At 39.6% G+C, this 22,064-nt stretch overlaps 1 protein-coding gene across 1 annotated transcript in view; it reads right to left on the minus strand.

Moving 5' to 3' along the window:
• The window catches only part of LOC124072261 (leucine-rich repeat and fibronectin type-III domain-containing protein 2), a 117,056-nt gene that overhangs the window by 71,408 nt on the left and 23,584 nt on the right, over nt 1-22,064 (minus strand). Inside the window, exon 2 of the mRNA XM_046413512.1 lies at nt 4,962-5,088. The gene's annotated coding sequence lies outside the window, so the exon portion shown is untranslated. The remainder of the gene's footprint in view (nt 1-4,961; nt 5,089-22,064) is intronic.

Consider the following 22,064-nt stretch of genomic DNA (forward strand, 5'->3'; position numbering starts at 1 on the left):
TCCTTAATTCAGAGGGCCAGTTTGTGGAAAGACAAAAAGCAGCACAAGAATCATTTGCTTGGAAACTAAATTATTGATTGATTATTATCATTGATATTCACTGATTATTAACAAATTATGTACCGATTATGATTTTAAATGTATAAATTCAAGTTTGGGTATTAATTAAAAATAATCACCTGCATTGAAATAGCTCTCAAGTTAATAGCCCTGTAAAGTATCATTCCTCTGAGCAGCTTTGGGTGGATCATGAATATTTAGCTAAGTGCACCTTTGACAGTCAACTCACAAATTAATATCCTTGCTACTATTTGAATCTTTGCAATCTAAATAGTCCTCACAGTATTTTACTGAATATTATAAAATAACTGTTAAGAAACTACAACAACAAAATGTCAGTGTGAGATAAAGAGCCTGCCATTGCTAACATGATTACAGTGTTGAGATTTAGCATGTATATATACATGTAAATAATATTATATGTAATATGTAATGTGTAATATTATTTGCACTGCTCATGATCTTAGTTTAGTGTGTGAGCATGCTTACATTTGCTAACTGGCACCAAACACACAATAGATGTGCGGCTGACAGCTTTTCATGTAGTTTTTAATGAAACAAAGCATTAGAGAAGAAGGATATTTTGACTTGGTGATGACACTGTATGAAAAGTCAGAAGATCACCAAAGTTATAACAATTTAATCTGTGAAGGACAGGAATGTTTGAAACAGATTTCATGGCAGTTCATCTAATACTAAGAAACAAGAATGTCTGTACAAAATAGGATGGCAATCCATAAAACAGCTGCCTGGAAAAAAGTGACCAAAATGACCGACAAACCAACACCACCACTCTGCTTGTGTGGTTAAAAACAAAGACAGTTGAATATGACATCATTATGTAAAAATAAAATACAAGTGACAAAGCATCTTAAGTTGCCATATTAACTTTCTTAGACCTTGCAGGAACCAAACAAAGCCAGTGATTTATGAATGAAACATCTTAAAATGTTACACTTGCTAATATTTATACTGACTATTAGGTGTATTTATGACCTCCATTGTGGTTAGCCTCTATTGATATACAAACTTCTTTACATCCTGGATAGCTGCTGCACATGCATTGTGTCAAGCTACTGAAGGTCTGTAAAAGTATATATTTCAAGCTGTTGAAGATGAATTTGACATGTATCATTATTTCTAATGCAGAATAACATGGAATTGGTTAAACAAGCAGTTAAAAAATACTCTGAGTGAGGCAATTTAAATGTATAGAGATGTTTCCTCTGTCCCCTGCACTGTCAGGAGATGTATGATTAGGTTCATGTAGAGGTTGATGGATCTCAAACTGAAACATTACTGGCGTATTTTGATGTCAGTTGTACACTTTGTTTGCAAAACATCATCCCAGTCCCCAAAAAACCCACCATCACGGGGTTGAATGACTACAGACCCGTCGCCCTGACGTCTGTGGTCATGAAATCCTTTGAGAGGCTGGTGCTGAACCACCTGAAGTTCATCACAGGCCCCCGGCTTGACCCCCTGCAGTTTGCCTACCGGGCAAACCGGTCGGTGGATGACGCAGTCAACATGGGACTGCACTTCATCCTCCATCACCTTGACACCCCAGGGACATACGCCAGGATCCTGTTTGTGGACTTCAGCTCTACATTCAACACCATCATCCCAGAAATCCTCCGCCAGAAGCTCTCACAGCTCACAGTGCCGACCTCCACCTCTCAGTGGATCTACAACTTCCTCACTGACAGGAGGCAGCAGGTGAGGCTGGGGAGCATCACCTCCAGCACCAGAACCATCAGTACCGGCACCCCCCAGGGGTGTGTTCTTTCCCCACTGCTCTTCTCCCTATACACAAACGACTGCTCCTCAGGGGACCCGTCCGTTAAACTACTTAAGTTTGCGGACAACACAACAGTAGCTGGCCTCATCAAGGACGGTGATGAGGCTGCCTACAGACGTGAAGTAGACCAGCTGGTCCTCTGGTGTGGTCGGAACAACCTGGAGCTTAACCCGCTCAAGACTGTGGAGATGACAGTGGACTTTAGGAAGAACCCACCCACCTTACCTCCCCTTACCATTCTCAACAACACAGTGTCTACTGTGGACTCCTTTAAGTTCCTGGGAACCACAATCGCCGGGGATCTCAAGTGGAATTCCCACGTAGACCTCATCAGGAAAAAGGCCCAGCAGAGGTTGTATTTTCTGCGACAGCTGAAGAAGTTCAACCTGCCTCAGGAGCTGCTGACCATCTTTTACATCTCCATCGTCCAGTCTGTTCTCTGCACTTCCATCACTGTCTGGTTTGGATCGGCCACCAAACAGGACAGAAACAGACTGCAACGGACAATCGGGTCTGCAGAAAAAAATCATCGGGGCCGACCTGCCCTCCATTCAGGACTTATACCAGTCCAGGGTCCAAAAATGTGCAGGAAGCATCACTGCAGACCCCTCTCACCCTGCACACAAACTGTTTGATCTGCTTCCCTCTGGTAGGCGTTACAGAGCTCTGTATGCCAAGACTACCCGACACAAAAACAGTTTCTTCCCCCAGGTTGTCTCCCTGATCTCCCCGTAAACCACCTGCCATTGTGTGAACCATCACACTGTTTGCACTACATGTATATATGTATATATATATATATATATATATATATATATATTCCTTTTTCTTGTAAATACTTTATTCTTCATTTTTATTATTATTATTGCTATTTTGTATTTTGTATGGTGCACAGGACAGAGAAAAATTCGGAGTCAAATTCCTTGTATGGTCACACATACTAGGCAAATAAAGCTGATTCTGATTCTGATTCTGATTCTGATTCTGAAATGGTTCTTAATCAAAGTTTATATGGTTACACAGCAGCATAGCTCATTACATTTAATTAAATCAATTTTGTCCATTAGTAGGAAATTTACTAATATTGCTGTTCTGTGTCAACAAGTGTTGACTACAAGCTGCCAACAACGTTAACTACAGTGTTGTCACACTAGAGGCAACATTTAATATTCATTTCTAAAGGGCACTGGGCAGCTGAATGTGACTCACTGCAGATGGCAAATTCTTACCAGGTAACATTTATTTCTTATTTCTGTTTTCCGTCCTGATTTACTCGTATTTGATGGTTGCTGTGAGGACTGTAATCTATGGATGAAAAACATAAATCTCTTCAAATTATTTGGACTATTGAGGAGGATCAGCATGCCTGATGAGACCAATTGAGTCAAATCCTCTGTGAATCTATATCAACTCATTTCTCATATATTTGAATGAATCGTATGAAAGAAACATGATTTACAGTCTGTCTTTGCTTTTAGCTGACCCTGCTTGTCCTTCACAGTGCCCTGGGATTCTCAACCTATAAAGCAGGTATTATTATCCTCAGCTAGTGATGTAATTTGGTGGAATATTCTACAAGGAGTCTGTGCCAGGGATTGGTCCTAAGGGGAATGTCATGGCCCTAACCTCATCTCTAGCTATCATTGGCTCCGTGTGAACTGTTCACATTCACCAAGCAGCAAAGCAGAAATGAGGAAAATCATGGGGAAAGAGAAAGGACAGAGCAAAGTAGGAAAAACAAAAGACAGACAGGGTGGGGAAAAAAGAAGGAAATACATCAAGGATAGAGTGAAAGACAGGAGGAAGCAGGGAACAAATAAGGCACAAAAGACAGAGGGGAGCACTGAGGAAAGAAGGGGAACAGAGAGGACAAAAAAAAGAAAAATAGAAAGGAGCAAAAGATATGAGGAAGGAAAAGGGGAGAAACAAAAGACAGAGGACACAAAAGATGGAAATTAGGATCAAAAAGAAGGAAAGATGGAAGGAAAGAGAAAGCGACAGGAGGAAGGAAAAAAGAAAAGCAAGGAGGTGGAAGGCAGGATGAAGCAAAAAACGTGGAAGGAAGTGAGGAGATGACAAAGAAAGGAAGAAAGCAGTAGTAGGAAGGGAGTGGGATGGAAAGGAATTTAAAAAGGAGGAGGGAAAACAGCAGGGAACAAATTAAAGAATTTTTAAAGAAATTAAAGAAACTGATCTTGGACCAAGACATTTTCCATCCTCTTTCCTTTTAGTCTTCATCTTAAAGCATCCTGTAGCGCAGTAACAACAATGAACAACCCTGTCTGATGACCTGATGCTGACACGTGTAGGCTGACAAATCTTCAGTCAACTTGACTTTGAAAGATTGACGCTTGAAAAAAGCCTACTGAAACTGATGTCAATATTCATAAAAAAAGAAAAGAAAAAACAGGCAGGCATCCAGGTTATCACCTAAATTCCCTGTAAACCAACAATGCGATATGCATGCTGCAGCAACTGTAGTTGGCAACATTCAGTGAAGGTCACAAGTGGCTCTCCCTTCTTATGCAATTAACCTAGTTTCTTAGTGAGGCAGCAATCTATGGGGAAGCAATTAAAATCCAAATTCTTCCCAGTGTGTGGACTTCACAGGGAAAAAAAAAAACCTTGGACAGCGCAACAAAGCCTTTGGAAGCCTTGATTAGTGATTTTCTTAAGATATATGAAACTTATATGAAAAAAGAGATAGAGGATAGAAGGAATGATGAAGGAAGCAACTCAGTGTAGGAAACGGAACATGATGTGAGGAAAAGTGGGTTACACTGAATGAAAGAGGAAATAGGGAGGCAGGAAGGACAGAAGAAGGACAGAGTCATTTGAGATTCTTCAACTGATTTTTCTCTTTAATCTCTACTGTGATTTTGTTAAAAATCTCTTACTCTTTGTTAGATATTGAAGTGATTTTTTATTTATTATCCAATACTAGTTCATGGAGGTGAGGCAGTTCTTGAATTAAACCCGATCAACTCACTTAATTCCTCTTAACACAAACACAGCCAATAGAAAACAAGGTGCTCCGTCCTTGTATTTGTTGTTCTCAAACCTGACTGTGTGTGTGTATGCGAGCGTTCTGCGTACTGACCTTGAATTCCTCCTGTGGACAACAAACAGTCCCAAGTCTTTCCCCTCCTCCCACGGATGAACGTTGCAATGCGTCGACTGTGCGTGCTGCGGAAGAAGTCCTCCACCTCATCCGTTCACTTTTTCACCTGCAGGAAAACCAGCAGGAGATGCAGAGAGCAGGGGAATGAGAAATGGTCCAGATCTTGGACATTTGGGTAGCATCAATTCTTTTTTTTTTTATTTTAGAGAAGAAAGGACACTTGGTCTGCAAAAATTCTGGCTGAGGTCTGGATTGAGATTCATTCTGCAGGGGTAGCAGGGTTTTGACGGCATTGTTTAGGTGCACAAAAAATACACAATAAAGTGTTGCTTTTGTGAGTTTTTTGGATTATTACTCACAGCAGGGATGTGAGTTCAGTTATTTTGCAAATATTGTGTGAAACTGTGTTTGAACTGTCCATAAAAACATGAATCTGAAAATAAATATTGAGACAGATAAGCAATGTTACTTTTTCTCAAGTATTTTACTTGTACTTTTTAATTGTACTCTTTTTCTCATTTTTGGAAGCTTTTTTGAGTTTTTCAGTAACAAGCACATAAGTTAAATGTACGCTGATTGTGGCTGAATTTTATATTATTTTTTAATGAGTGGTAGTAGCATTTTTTCCTTATTTTCTTAATTCCTCTAGTGTGCAAATAACCAGAGCGATTTCTGAAATATTTTAAATCTATCATGTGTATATTAATGGGGATGAGCCTTAGTGTTGCATCAATAGTTTGCATGGTAGCGTAAAACAAATGGTTTTTTTTTATTATTTTGGAATATTTTTGAGTGCGTCAGTCAGACTCCTCTAACCTTGAACCTGCTGTGGCTCCCCTCCGAGCTGCCCGACAGGTCATGAGATGAGGTTGCCACATCACAGAGCCTTGGGTCAACATGATAATTGGGGGCGCCTCTTTGTGTCACACTGACTTTGCAAATCACTTCCCCATGTTTTTTGGGGTTGGTGCCTGCGGCGTACATCAGTCAGCCAGCAGCCAGCCTCACTTCGAGCTAAGTGCTGTGCCAATTATTGCATGACACTGCCATCCATATCTGTTCTCATGGAAATTCATAATTTATGACACATCTTCGTTTCTGCCTCTGGGGACCCAAATGCTATTATCCTGCTAAAGTGAGATCTGATTGGGCAGCTGCTATCTCTGTTGCTTCTTTGAAGTCATTTTTTCAAGTCCTCTTATATAGTCGCTATAATGTATCATCAACCAGCAGAACAGACATCCGGTGAGCCACCAGCTATCCTTCTCTCAAAATGGCAACTGAACCATAAAGCTTTGGCTGAGAAGATCTGCTTGAGTGTTAGAGTCAGTGCTGAGATATCTGGAAGCGTACATCTGTTTGCAGACTTAAAGTCAGTCCCTCTGTCATCTATTCTGTCTTGCATGCGGTACAAAATATCCCATGCAAAAAAAAAAGCTGCTTGCTTACTTTATGTACAAGACGCATATATTCATTTAACCTATGTGTCAGCAATTATCTCTAATAAACAGATGAATAATCTTAGCAAGTTTATAGCTTGTTTTTTTAATTTCTTGTAGCTTGTTATGAAGCTGCCTCAGTGCTGACTGAGTGACAGTGTAGATGGTGTCAGCAGAGAAAGTTATCAAGCATCCTTTCTGTCTTTAGCTCACCTAAAAGATAATTTTGCTACATGTTGTATGATTGACTGGAAAACCTTGACTGATGTCTGACTGACATGAGACATCCGGCTGTTATAAATGGTTGTGAAAAATCAGGTGGCTGAGTTTTGGTTTGGATTATGGGTACCTGACATCTAAAACTGACAATCCAAGCCTTGTGTGTTGACATCTGTTAAACAGCATACCTTTGTACTTATCCTTACCTGCCTTTGATCATTATCTAAGTCTTTAACACCTGATAACACTTTCAGTCATCTCTCTTCACCTGTAAATCCAGTCCATTTACTTCAAAATAACACTCCAACTAAATTACAAATGATGGATCCTGCCTTGGCTGTCAAACAGAACAGGATTGCCACAAAAGTTGAACAAAAATAGTTAACCATTCTGTAAGCGAAAAGGATTCCAAAAGGGGTGCACCATATCATGTTGTTGGCAATAAAATTTGTTGAATCTTTAATATGATGTGAAAAAAATCATCTTGAACCGACTTGTTGACATTTATGTCAAACCATTATACACAGCAACAACAAGCATGGGTGAAACTGAAGGTCACCATCTTGACAGTGGAGTTAGTTCCCAAAAGGGGTGTGGATTCAGTAGTGAGAAAATGATTTGGTTCTAAAGGGATTAGATGTACAAAAAAAAGCAGAGATGCACCTGGTTGACTACTAGGAAAGTCCAAAAGCCATTGTGAGTTCTGAACAAAATACACATTTCAGTATTTTGTTATATTATCCAGTATATCATTATTGCAGATGTATTCCGAAACATTACGATGTTATTTTAGGGCCACATGACGCACCAAACCTTACTCTGAAGCCCTGGATGAACTTCTGAAACCAAGCAAGTCAAAAAGTTACAACACCTGAGACCATGTTTGATCAGTTAAGATTTTTATTGTGGGAGACAGACTTGGTCTACCGTTTTTTTTTATGCACTCGGAACTTAAAATGCATTCGCCCACCAAGACTTCTGCTGAGCACCCACTGCGGAAAATAACCACATCAGCTTGAGTCCATTCCTCTCTCTTTTTTCTCATATTTTCCGGTCTATTGCCTGTCATTCCATTGCCTCATTTGAGCTTCTCCTCTCTTTTTGCAGACGATAGTTCTGCAGCTCCATTAGTAAAGAGGATGGCTGAGAAAGCTGCAGAATTGCACCAACTCTCTCACTTGCTGCTTACTAGTAACTCCCAAAGGTGATGCCATATTTCTTTTCGCTCCTACTTTCTGGGATACCAGTAAACTTTAGGTAGAAAACTTTCCTGTCAAACACATTCAGTTTGACTGGTCTACTTTGCTTCAGAACAAAACTTAAATTAGTTCTCACCTACTACTTCTAGCATACTTTGAGATTTTGAGTCTCTTCTTGAAAGCATTCTTGGTCATGGACACACAACTTTCCTAAAGCAGTTATGTGAAGAATGAAAAAGAAAGATAGACATCTTAAACTTGAATCAGGAGGTCCTAAGTCAATAAAGTTGGAAACCGGTGATTTTATAAGTTTAAATAATATGTTAAGACTTAATTTGGAAAGTAACTAGTGCCTACTGCTGGCAGCCATATGCAGTGATGTAGAAGTATAGACTAAATCCATCCATCCATTTTCTATACGCTTATCCATCTAAACAACTAAACAAAAGTGCCTCAAAACTGTACTTAAGTACAGTATTTGAATAGTAACCTAAGTCACCATTCTGTACACTAAGTGTCAGCATTGTATTTGTCTTTCAGGGACAAATGGATAACTCAGGTGTTTTGTATCCTGATATGCAGACATTCAGCCTGTGTTAGTAGTCCATTCACAGTTACATAAACCAATACAGTCTTTTTCACTGAGCACCTTTAACTAACTGTCGCCTCTTACTGCCTGACAAGTACTAAAGCTGAGTCCTTATTGGAGCAGCCCATCCTGGGGGCCCTTTACTATATGTCATCCCCTCTTTCACCTTTCTTTCTTGACTCTTTTCTCTTGCTGTCACTATTCAATAAAGACAGAAATCTTGAACAAACAATCCTAAAAAAGAAACACTTGTTCCATGTGGTATGGGGGACATGAAAGACATTTTCACACACCATATTGTCTCATTCTCCACAGTGGTGTTAGCGACAGAATCCAACAAAATCTAACAGACCACAATGAAACTGTGATGTACTGACGCAGCAGCCCTCAGGGGTAAAGGAACTTATCTCAGCCACACTCTGCATTTTCCCACATCCAGCAACGTCAAAATACATCCGTGAATGGGCTGCAGCAAACTAGCATGCTACAGTGAGCCACAACAACAGAGAACATTGGCACAAACATGTCCCCCTGTGATTTAATATAAAATGAAAAAATGGTGACTGAGTCACTCTCATGCCTCAAAGCTAGGGTTGGTAAGTTAAGTTATTTTTTGTATTGCACTTGTAGAAAATCCCTTAACATGTTTGCTTTTGGATACTTTAAAAATCTATTTTGCTGTTGCAGGTTTCTCTAATCTTACCAACCCCAGCTTTAAGGACAAATTGTGCAGCAGTGAGCCAGAAATGGACATTTTAAGGAGGAAGAAGAAGAAGGAGGAAAAGGATGAGATGGAAAAAAAAGGACAAATGAGAAATACAGGGGGGTCCATCAAAAGAACTATCCAGACCAAAATTATCATTGAACCTTGAAGTCATGTCTGTGATTCACAGAGCATGCTGACTGAATAGATATAAGATGTGCTTTCTGCATTACCTGGGTTTGAAACTCAACCTTTGCCACCAATGGCAAATCATGATTGTGATTATGTATGCTATCCAGGGAAGTGCTTTGAGTGGGCAGGAATTCTGAAGTGGCTTCAAAAATGGTTATGACGAATCCATGAGTGTCCACCAGCAGAACGACCCAGATCATAAATATTTAAAACTTCTTGAATTAAAAAACTATTTTAAACAACGTGTATTTAATCCAGCGTTTCTCAATCCTGTTTGTGGAACCTGCTGCTCTGCATGTTTTGGATGTTTCACTGCTCCAACACACCTGATTCAAATGAATGGGTCGTTATCAGCCTTTTGTGGAGCTTGATGATGAGTTTAAATCAGGTGTGTTGGAAGAGGAGGCCATCTAAAACATGCAGGGTAGGAGGTCCCCAGCACAGTAACTGATTAGGTATAATTCTTTGTGTATCTAATGTAAAAAATTCAGTTATCAAGACAAAGTTTGAGAATTTGGGTACTTCATCTAGACAATATAGACATCTCTTTAATTTATTTTCACAATGACTGATGGCTCTAGAAGCAACAAATTATCCAATGGCCACAATGGTTACATGAAGATAGAATTGAAAATATTGTCAAAAAAATCTTGTGAGACAAAATTCTTAAATTTACAATACCACATCTACTATGACAACATTTTGCTTATTTTTTCATGATCTGGAGGATAGAAAGTGTAGCAAGCAATCAGAGTTGATGTACTGGTCCTCCAGATTATTTAAAATGAATTATACTTATCTACCACCAGAAAGATTCCATGGTTGTCCAAACATACTTCAATTTTCTGGGTTTTCGGTTGAAATAGCTATACCTGCTTTTGGCTTTTACACTCCTCCTGGACATTTCTTGAGCAAAGCTCCTTTTTCCAGTTTGCTGCCATAGAGTCTCTAGTACTTGTCTACACAGGCAGCCATGCACCTTCATAATGATGCATGCAGGGTTTAATGTGATTTCCATGTTCTGCTTGTCAGTGTTACCTGACAAAAATACTGTGGTCTCGTTTAGATCATGCACACGACATATCTGTGGAAAGTGTGTTTGAGTGTAGAGACAGATCACAGAGCTCACAGCATTTACGGGTTAATGGATTTTTTTTTTCCACAAGTCCAAGCTGAGAGAGTTTCTTTAAGGTAGGTCATGTCAGAAGTGCAAAGCTATAGGCCACAGAGAATTGGATTTACAACTCTTAATTCATGAGCTAACAGTCAAATCTTTGCTCAAGGAGCTACTGTGAAGTAAACTATGTATTTTAACAAAGGTTGTGTTAAAATATACCGACTTACTACATCCACTGACTCCACTTGGGACACAGCTCTGACTCAAGAACTTTGGCTGTGCTCATCTATCGCTCACTCTTTAACTCCTTCTAAAGTACGAATATCTTGTTATGGCTGAACACACTCCAACGAACCAGGAAATGACATTTCTGTCAGGTAGTTGAAAAACACGGGGTGACAAAAATGTGGTGTTGCATGCTCTGGTGGTTGTTCACAACCTGCACTCAACTGTCAATCCACAGAGAACTCTAACCTGCACAGACGAAACAGCAGCAGGATAATGAGGCAGGGAGGAACAAAAACTGCTTTTTCCTGTTTGATCAAGAGCTGAGGCCGAAGAATTCATATAAATGGCTTTGCTGCACACCCAAGATGCAGATACACACACTGGCACACAAATTCAAACACACACGTACATTGCTGCTTCTACTGCTAACTGCAAACCATTAGAAGTCTTTGCCTGACAGGATGTTACATGAAAACACATTTACTCCATGTCTTTTTTTTAAACTATCATCCATAGCTGTGATTAAACGACAATATGACACACTTCTTCTACTCTCAGTCAATACAATTAGCATGTTGTACACTATACAATCAAGAAACATATAACCTAAATGTGTAAACGACTTGCAAATGAACATATGTGTGATAATGCAGCTCTTTTAATGTGATACTTGCTTAATGTTAACCAAAGAGCTTTTGTTGTAAGTATGTCTTATCAAAGCTCTGTAAAGCTCTTTTCTACACATTGATTAAGGTTAAACTATTAAAACTTATATAACCTGAAGTTTGACATTCACATACCCAATGCAACATAATACTAAAACTTTTCCAGTTATGTGACATGCTAACAAGCTAAATGGCTAGTTGTTGTGAATATTACTATTGCTGGTTTAAACAAAAAGCTGGTAAGGAATTTGTTAGTTTAACAAATGCAGGAATCTTCTTGGTATAAGAGAGGCCTAAGCTCTATTATTACTGGGCTGTTCATTAAAAGATGGATTTTATTTCACTTTGTAGGTGTCAATGCATATTGTGTTTCATAATACATGTCAGACATGTATTATGAAACTCAATAGGGTTTATGTGTTTTTTCAACAATGCTACATGCTATAACACTTACACTCACTGGAAATGAGTAAATAATGTACAATTGAAACCTACATTTCATGGTCGTGTGCCTTTTCCTGCCAACATTACAGAGTCCTAGTTATAGTCACACTAACACACAAATTTACATCTAGCAGAACGCAGTAGAGGACATGCAAACATGGACATCATTCACCCTCTTGCATGCAAGTCGACTCTCTTAAACACGCGCATGCAAAGCAAAATCCATCTATGTCTGTCAATGTGGGACACAGACACAATAATCATATTGACTCTAAGTGTCTGTTTGTGACTTTCTCTCCACGTGAGGTTTAAGTCACGCGCCTGACTCTTCTCATTAAGCTAATTCAAGGCTTTACTCAGTGGCCGGCTTTAAATCCCAAGCTTAAGAGCACTATGAAGCACAAAGAGGGTATGAGGGGTGAATCTACTTTGTGATGCCGTGAAAATGCTTCCCTGGGACTTGCCAGCATCTTAATAAGGCCTGCCTTTGCTCACCTAACATTGCCAATAAAAGGTGCCAGTACACAGCAGCCACCTGTTTATGCCCATAGGTGGCTGTGGATAAGAGGAAGTGTGCCTTCTGCTCTCTCTGGGTGGATGTCAACAACCTCCCATTGCACTTAATCTGTCCTGTGGAAAGTTCTCATAAATCCACAAGTAGACTTTTAGGGAAGGCTTAGACATCATAGGACATTCTCATCTTCTATATTTAATTTGTTTTTTTGTGGCTCTATTACATCCAACCTCTGAACACTGCAGGTGCATAACCCCTCTCTCATTTTTTTCTGTTTTCACTCAGTTCTTCCTTCAGGCAACCCAAATTGAGCCAAGCTTGGCAGTCAGAAAAGCAATTTGTTAAAGGACTGTGGAGTGCTCTTGTCTAATGTTTCATTAAATTATCCCTATTCACCCGCCTCTAGTCTATAGTAAAGCCTCTTATGGCGACACTGGGATTTTGAACAGCGGGGCCGAGGTCAGCTGCAATCTGATATTTCTTTCCCTGGATGGAGAATGTTATGGAGCCACTTCAGTTAGAGTTGTCCTGGTCAAGGCCTGGTCAAGAAACTAACACAGACAATAAGGGGGCTGATAGCAACATGAACTCCACAGCATGCTTCTTTTATGTTTTATTTGCTACACATGCACATATATATCTTCAAGATTGCTATTACTGTAGATTCCTTGTATAACAAAGCCCATTATTTTTAATGTGTATCTACTGTTATGCTCTCACATACTGTCTCTCTCACACACACACAGAAACACACAGAGTTAGATGCACTTCCACATCCCCTGGACATGAACTGCTTCAACTTATCCTGTTGCTATTAAACTAACATCCTATTGAACAATTGAAAAAAATAAAGCTAACATCACTACCTCCCTGAACTTAAACCCCAGCATCTAAGTGTGCATTCTTCATTGGCAACATGTCACACAATATGCCGCTAAATGTTAAGCTTATCAATAACTACCTGTTCTCTTTGCCAACTGCTTGTATGTTCCCTTAAGGGGGAGCTGTTAGCATCTGTAAAGCTGCTATTGCTAACATAGCTGCAGTGTGTCCTCAGGCAGTTGTTGGTGTTACAGTTTGCTTATCAAAAACAGAAAAATGCTACCATAAGGCCTGAGGCAAACTGGTATCTCACAGGGCAAGAGCTTATATTGTACCACAACATTACTTCTGGATCACATTCAGTCTACAGTGGATTTGTGCTGCTAACCACCTGTGTTAAGAGAAACCTGATCAGTTTGTTACATTCTAAACTTTTATAGCCAATTTCCCTGCTAATGTTTTTTTTTTTCTTTTACATAAATTTCTTTTCCTTGAAGCCAACTTGTATGTGCTTTACGATCCACATGCAATGCTGTCACCCCGATTCAATGCATTTGCAGTGAAATATGCAGCCATAATGGATTCTCTCATTGGAAATTAATGAACTTCCACGGGAGAGTAATGCGTTCCATGTATGATCCTGCATCAGTTTGTGGCCTGTATCGCATGTCCCTCTGCTTAGTAATCCATGTTTTAAATTCGTCTAGAGGCAAGTCTCACGCTCTCTTGCTTGTGTATACAATGCATTGTGGCCTCTTCCAGTGGCATGCATGAAGCTAATCAGCTTCACTACCACACACACTAAGCAGCTCAGGTACATTTCACTACCACCCTAACCTGTTTAGAGTAAGGAGGGTAGGCATGGTGGCATGTTTCCTAGTGACCTATTTTCTCCACTGACTACAAACCCTTCACAACAATGATTTCAGTTCCAGTTTCAACACCCGCTATGTGTGGTGTGCCAAGAGCAGACTTAACATATGAGGCTTAATTGAAGGACAACAGGTACTTAAGGCCTGTTGTCTCTATTCACTGTACAATTACTCAGTGCTCCTCCGAGCTTCACCTTCTCATGCAAACAAGAGAAGAGAATACTATATACCAGAGTCTGACAGAAAAACAACACAGTAAGAACATACTGGCTGTGCAACATTGGATATTTCCATAACTTGAATAAGAATATGTCATGTGCAGGAATCCCTGCTGATCTGCTGCATATGTGGACATGGTGACAATGTTTCACCTCGGCAACTGAAATTGTACAAGATCAAGGTGCTGTATTCACTTCTTTTTCCTCCTGACAGATCCAACAAAGGTCTTCAGTAAAGTAAAATGAAAAAAAAGGCATTCATTAATGCATTGTTGTTATTGAATAGATGAAGTCATTTGACTTGATAATGACAAAAAATAATGCCTCAAAACCTAACTGAAAACATTAATGAACAAGTAATGACTTTAGCCTCTCTGCCCAGCTACTGTTGCCTTTAGCTGTATTGTCTGCTATTTCTTTGACAGTTTTCTTTGAAAGACAGCCAAAGCCAAGTGAGACCCAGCAGTGACTGCCCTTTAAATCAGACTCCTCCTGCAGACTGCTCCCTTGTATCATCTGACCTTTTGTCAGTACAGAAGTCATTGCTTATGTATGTGCTTGGCAGGCTGGACACTTCAGCAATTGCTTTGCTCTGGCAAATAAGTAACAGTAAGGAGTCTTATAGCCAAGTAAACTGATGCACAGCTGCTAGGCCGGGCTTTGATTTGTCTCAGATAATTTTTGACTTTTGTTTTTCTTAAGACGTAACTCTCAAGTAGGGAATACAAACAAACTGCCTCCGAGGATACAAATCTCCCCAAACAGTCAAATCACAAGCAGTCACGTTATCCAACATTTCCCAAAGCTTTAAATGTACTCACAAATGGGCGTGCTCATGAGCACCATCATATTGAGTAAAACACAAAATCTTTTATTCAAACAGAAATACCTGTCTGAATTGCTTTTAGAAGCCACTCGACACAATGCTTTCTCTCACTTCTCATTCAGTGAAGTGTAGGATTATTTGGCAAACCATACGTATGCCACCCACGTGAGTAGCATCTGTTGCTACATTTCCCACAGTCACACTGTTTAGCCTCACAAGACATCCTGAGACTAGGGGAATTAAATCAAATCTATATCGTTCTTGTATTCCCTTAAAGTAAATGGTTTATCAATGACTGACTTTTTTTCCCCTTCAGAAAGCACTGTAAAAAGGTTTAAATATCAATTTGAAACAAAATTGTTCCTAAGGGATGGATTTGAGTCAGAATTGGTCTAACTATTTCATACCACTCTCTAGCAACTCAAAACATGTCTTGATGGCCTAATATAAAATTGATTTTTCTAAAAAATAACCAATTTACCTATTTTGTCTTCTACAATTCTACATTTCTGGTATTAGTCTGTGATAATATCCTAATGCCCCCATGGTAGGGCTGTGCTGTACTGCTGTCTAATAGTGGTCTCCTTCTTTCTGTCTCTCTGTGGGTGTGGTCTCCTTCTTTCTGTCTCTCTGTGGGTGTGGTCTCCCCCTTCTGTCTCTCTGTGGGTGTGGTCTCCTCTCTTCTGTCTCTCTGTGGGTGTGGTCTCCCCCCTTCTGTCTCTCTGTGGGTGTGGTCTCCTCCCTTCCCTCTTCATCTCTCCAGCACCTGCTCTTTCTGCATACCTGCTCTGCAGCAGCCCTCAGTTCTGCTGTGATTCCAGTGCTTTCCTCAGCCAATCAGCTCCTCTTATTTCCTCACCTCACTCCCCTCACCTCTGTTTCTCCACTCGTCACTTCATTTGCACCTTATTCCCTCATTACCTTAGTGTGTATTTTTTATTCATATTTTGTATGTATTTATTTTTTTATCAGCAAATATGTCCAACTGTTCAACTATTCATCTTTCCTCTATCTAGGTCCAGATGTTCCACTTAGCTTGGGACAAGGGGCTAAAGAGCCTTCTATTCATTCTGGGAGATAAACACACCTCCAAAATGAATACAACTTGATAATGTGTCAGTGTTAGGTTTACAGCTTGCTGAGCAGCCCCCTAAGGGGCCAAAAATAGTAACTAGTGAAGTTTTAACTTCCACCACCCATGTTCTAATTACATGTGACAAGAGCCATACATGTGTCATTCTCTGTTAATTACAAACACCACACGACAGAACACTTGACTGCCACTTGATGAGAAATATGGAATGGATTACCAGAGATATATCAGTTTACAGCTGGATATTTTCAGCCCTGCTGGCTCATAGGTGCAGCCTTGACATTTGTGTGGCTCTGGGATTAAATTTGTGGAAAGTTGGCCTTTACTCATATGTGGCCTTATAAATCTTAAAGTGTATTAAACCTAATGTACTTAACTTTCAAATGCATTATAAGAAACCATGGTGTATAATGGCTGTGGCATATCCCCTGTGACAGCAGTCTGAGTGGCTACACACTATGGAGCTCTAAGTAAAATTACCCTTGTGGGTTTGAGGAGTGTAATGGTAGAACATGATATAATTAAGTACTGTTGGTCTTAGCATTTAGACAACCTACTTATAAATCTTTACATAGACAGAAGAAAGAAATTTGCTGATTTAAAGAACACAGGTCAGATTGTCTTTTCATATTTTTAGGCCTGTGTCCTTCTCATACAAAGTTTGTGAGAAACTGCTTTTCAGACCATGTACTGAAAGCAATTCTGACAAATTTCAGTTTAGTTTGAAAATTTCTGCATCACTGAAGCTACTTTTTAAGTCTTTAATAATCTACTGTACTACTTTTGGGAGTCAATCTGAGTACCTTTTACTCGATCACGATCCACAAGGTTTTGGTTCATTCATTATGGGCGTGTATATAGAGGACATATGGGCTCAACATATCCAAACAATCAAGCCAGCAAATATTCAACCCATGCTCAAATTACATGTTGTCATAGTGATATCAAGTGTTGAATCCCATTTAACAAATTTAAAAAGAAAAAAAAAACACGGAAAAAAATATGGAATTGTTGATTTGGTCCTTAAATGTTTAGCTTCTGTGTGGTTGTTTGTGGACCTTTTTAGAATTGATTTTAACTGGTCGACCATAAGGCTGCCAGACTATCATCAAGCTGCATCTCTGCCCTTTTTGAGCCTAATTACAGCCTCAGATCCTCAGGCAGTGTGCAGTTTGTAAATTCAGCCTGACAATGAAGATTGATTAGGCTTCAGTGTATCAGTGGGGCAAGATGCCTGAGGAGATCAAACCTGCTTCTGCACTCACTTTTAAATTACTCCTGAAAATAGCCATCAATTATCTGAGCCTGTTTCTAAGCCTGGGTTGCAGGGGGATGGAGGCAGCGTACACAATGGACAGGTCAACATACAATCACTAACTAACACATGTAGACATAAACATCATGTTTGTGGAAAGCCATATGGGCACAGAGTGAACACAGTAAGTCTATACAGAGACACACCACAACAATTAAAATCCCATTTTTGTTGACTTGCCTGTTCATATGTTTTAAATGGCTTTTAATTCATATATTACTATGCACATGTGCTGTCATTTTTCTGTCATTTAACTTTTCTTTGTCTTCATCAGATTTTTGGAACATTTCCCCATCTCATTTTCTGGGGACACAGGGGCATATATAAAGACAGTTTAAAAGCACAGTCCATAACTACATATAATAACAACATGATTCTCATAACTCTCACATACAGCCTTGTCTGTGCCCTATTCCCTTTATCTATTACCCCCTGGCTGCAGTGACAAACAAATAAATAAAAGTAATCCACAAGACTGTGAATATTATCAAACTAAATGTGCAGTAAAAGAAATGTCCAGTCTCATTGTGTGCTCTGAGTAGAGAGGAGTTTTCAGCACCTAGGAAAGTAATCTTTACAGTGAGAGTGTAGCTGCTGTATGGGAGGTCATTAAAGATCAAATATTAGCAGCTTTGAATCTCTCATTTCCCATTCCACTACAGCATTACATACTGTGTAAGTACTATGACATCAGCAGAACTGTGCTCTTTTACTAGAGAGGTAACTGACCAGATGGATTCATCTTTGAGTGTATGACTGTCAGTTGGTGGTTGGATGAATAGACCCGAGGTTAGTTATGCGTCTTAAAGGGGCGCTGAGATGGAGCTGTCCTGACTTTTTTTAGTCCCTTGTATGTGTCAAAGTCCAAAAACACAGGATCTTACACTTTCCATGAAGCAATTTTGTCTTTCATTCCCTCCCTGTCTTTTAAATACCCATGTCTTTCATGCCCCCAGTTTTGTAACGCACATTTCAAAAAATCCAAAAAACAACAAAAACTCAACTTAAAACCTTCAAAAAAGCCCATAACAGCATAACTCTGATAGCATCACTATGGCAATATTAAGGTTGTTTATTTCTTTAGACAAGCTGCACCACTGCCACAGTAGATGACATACACTTATTTTCACAGCTGAGTAGATCATCACATCTAAAACTTTTGAAGTGACACTTCAGTTCACAAACAAAAACTTTTGTCTTATAGTTTGGGAGTCACTTTGACTCCCAAAAGCGATTCTTACCACACAGTAACATACGGAGAGATGAGTTTACCTCTTGTTGTGAGTTTTGACAGTTGGGTCATTTGCCAAATGAACCCATGAAAGAAAGACAGCTCATGTTTCTCCCCACCTTTCGTATCAAACAAGACCAACGCAGCTCTAAATGTGCAGGAACTGCCAGTGACTCAGCAGGTGTTCAAATAACATGAACAAAACCTAACAACAAGAGGGAATCACTGCTGATGTGAGCAAAACAAGCTTAGCCGGCTAGCTTCAGCTCAGAAGTAGTTAGGACGGCTTGTTGGCTTCCTCTTTCTGGAATGGAATACAAATTTAACAGCACTATGCATCTACCCAAATACTAAAAGTTGTGAACAAGTCAGGAACGCATGTCCTAGCAAACATGGATTTCAAATGTCAGTTAAGTGCTGTGAAGCAGAGACTTGAAGCTTAAAAGCTGCCTGTAAATACACTGACTGAGTCCAAAATTTGTTTAATGCACATAAAATAGCTCCAGGGTCATTATACTTCATATTGACTTCATGGATGAAGTTTTTGAGTACGGGTGTTGCTGTATGTTTTAATGCTTTCATGTTGCACAGGAAGCATTCTCACCAGGAAGCACATGCCCTCCAGGAGTACACGAGTGATACATGTTTTCTGACTGCAAAAGCTGGGTGCGCATGTCAAATGTTTCACATCGTGAGAAATGTTGGTAAGGATACAGCAAAATCATTTTGACGAGAAACACAGAAAGTAAACAATAAACACTCAACAGGGTACATTTAATTTGTTTGGGAGACTGACTCAGATGTTACACAATCGCTCAATAACACTGATAGCTTACGAGCTCATTCCTTTGTTGCAAAAGCAAACACATCTCTAATCCTGCACAGTCTCCTGTGGGAGTCAGAATCCTTGACTTGACCTCCACAGTGAAATAAACCGGCAGAAGAAAGCCGAAAGCTTTCCGTTCACTCCTCACTTGCGTTCCACAAGCACATGTGATCACTCTTGAATTAAACATACACCAGTGAGCTCTTGCAGGGATCCAACAGGCTATGCCTAGCAGACAAATGTGAGTCTGGAGATGTGTGTTTTCCCTCAAGGCTTAGTTTATTCATCCATAATTCCTTTAACCTCAATTAGACATCTGCTGACTATAAGAGTGCACATAAACGACTCTAAACGAGCCAGATTGTCTGCAATAGTTGAATAAAATGCAATCTGTATCTGCCCTTAAGGTCTTCTATTCACTCAATTAAAAATAAAAAGCTGCATGGTGCCTGTGCTCTTAACTGCCCGGAGAGGCTATGTGGCTACATGGAGTCATTTCAAGCACAGTCTGGAGAGAGAGAGACAGAGAGAGAGAGAGAGATATTATTTCTACTCTATAAGCTGAAATCCATATCTACAGGAAAACAATAACCAAACCAAACTCTGTTTAAAGTTGCAGCTATCTCAAAATGTGAAGTTTTGCAGCAGTTAAGTCTCCGACTGGGCTACAGTTCAATCCCTTTGCCTCAGCTCCTCTGTCTTAACCTCCGGGCTAAACGCCTGTGCCTCAGACAGATTTGGACTTTAGCTTTTTTTGTAACCACTATCTCTGAATGTTTATCTGTTGAACTAAACTGAGATGGAAAAATGGACTAGTGTTCTTCCACTGTGCAATTCAATAAATAAAGCAATAAAAAAAAATGCACACTTTCAGTACTTCCTGCTTTCGATTTAATATGAAATTTCCACATAATTTTTTTGCAATGAAAAGACAAAATGATGGGAATATTACAACTGCATAACATGGGGTAGTTTCATAAAAATGGTCAAATGAAAGCACATTTATGGCATTGTTATTACTGTGAAAACCTTACCTTTATACTCATCCACTGCATATATGATGAAAACAGAAAAATAAAATTTGTGTTAATCTGGAGCTAATAACTGTCCTAGCCATTAACTCCCAAGAGCTGCTACTGGATGAGAAAATAAACACATTCTAAGTCCTCCTGCTGCAAATTAATTTGATTTTGAAGTCTTCATGCACTGCTAGAATATATTCCAACATCTGTGTGAAAAGAAATAATTGATGCTTCGTCGCAGAGCACAAATGACCACAGCGTTGAGAAGAATGGCACATGTATAAAAAGGAAATGAAATAACCCAAGTTATTTGAATGTCAAGATGAGCACAGAGCGAACACCTGAGGACCATGTCTAGTGAAAGGCAAACACATGGTACCTTTGTGGTTGCTGACGTAATGCCTGAGCTCACTGCAAACAGTCTGACAAAGAAGCAGCAAATCTCTGACTGAGACCAAGGCCGGTTTCATACAGAGACAGAAGCCCACAGTGTGGCTTCATCATGTGGATAACAACAGGAAACTGACAGTATATCAGTGTAAATTGTGATTTACACCAATGCACTGTCAAAGGAACTGGGCTCAGCTGAGTGTAGGTTGTCATGTTGTGATGGGGTGAAGTCAGCTCCCCTATTTCCACAGCTTCCAAAGCACTATATGTACAACCACGCTGCAGTTTTGGAAGACAAACAAATCTTAGTGATGAAGCTATGATTTTAGAGTGGCCTAACCACGTTGTCTGTGCAGTCAAATGGTACTATAGGGCTGTAACACTAATTGAATCCATTGAGTCCAAAGAAGATTCAATACTGGGCCAAAACCACCAAACTAACAAGAAAGAGGATGAGAGTATTTTCATTTGGCAGATGTAAAATAAAATGAATGAGAACTGTGGACCTGGTTGATGTATAAAATATATAAGAGTGAAATACCTTCATTAGTTAGGTTTCAGGGAGAAATTATACTAAACGATTGAACAATTGCTATCATCTCTTATCACCTTAATTTAGGGTGGTACATTATGCACATTCAATACTTCATGATGTAATGCTTTTGCATGACTGCTATGTCATGCGTCCTCCATTTTTATTTAGTTCTGGTGAAAAGACTGTGCACTGACAGTGCATTGTCTTAAGCGGTAACATCAAGCTAATGGAAAGAGACCATCCATTTTGGCAAAGGCTCCCATTTTTCGTCTTATATTTGAAAGTCGTCTACCGGCATGCTTCCACTTTGTCATTGCTCCTGGGACACTGCCACCATTTCCTGGGCTCTCAAAGGAAATAAAGAAACAAGAACAATAGATCACTCTTTGTTTACCAGATCAGCGAAGTTGCCAGCTTCTATTGTTTAAAGTCACAGTTAGCACATTTTTTCAATAAAACCAGACAGCTGGTTGATTTCAAGTAAATGTAAGGTAAAAAGAGGTTGCAGCATGAGCAGCAGAATGCAGGCTGTCACCTGTCTATTGGTGAGAGCTCAGAGATGATTGAGCACGTTCAGAAGTTATAATTAAAGTAGGCTGTCCCTTCCTGCCATCTAACTATAC

The sequence above is a fragment of the Scatophagus argus genome, chromosome 15, assembly GCF_020382885.2.
Source record: "Scatophagus argus isolate fScaArg1 chromosome 15, fScaArg1.pri, whole genome shotgun sequence".
Lineage (NCBI taxonomy): Eukaryota > Metazoa > Chordata > Actinopteri > Scatophagidae > Scatophagus > Scatophagus argus.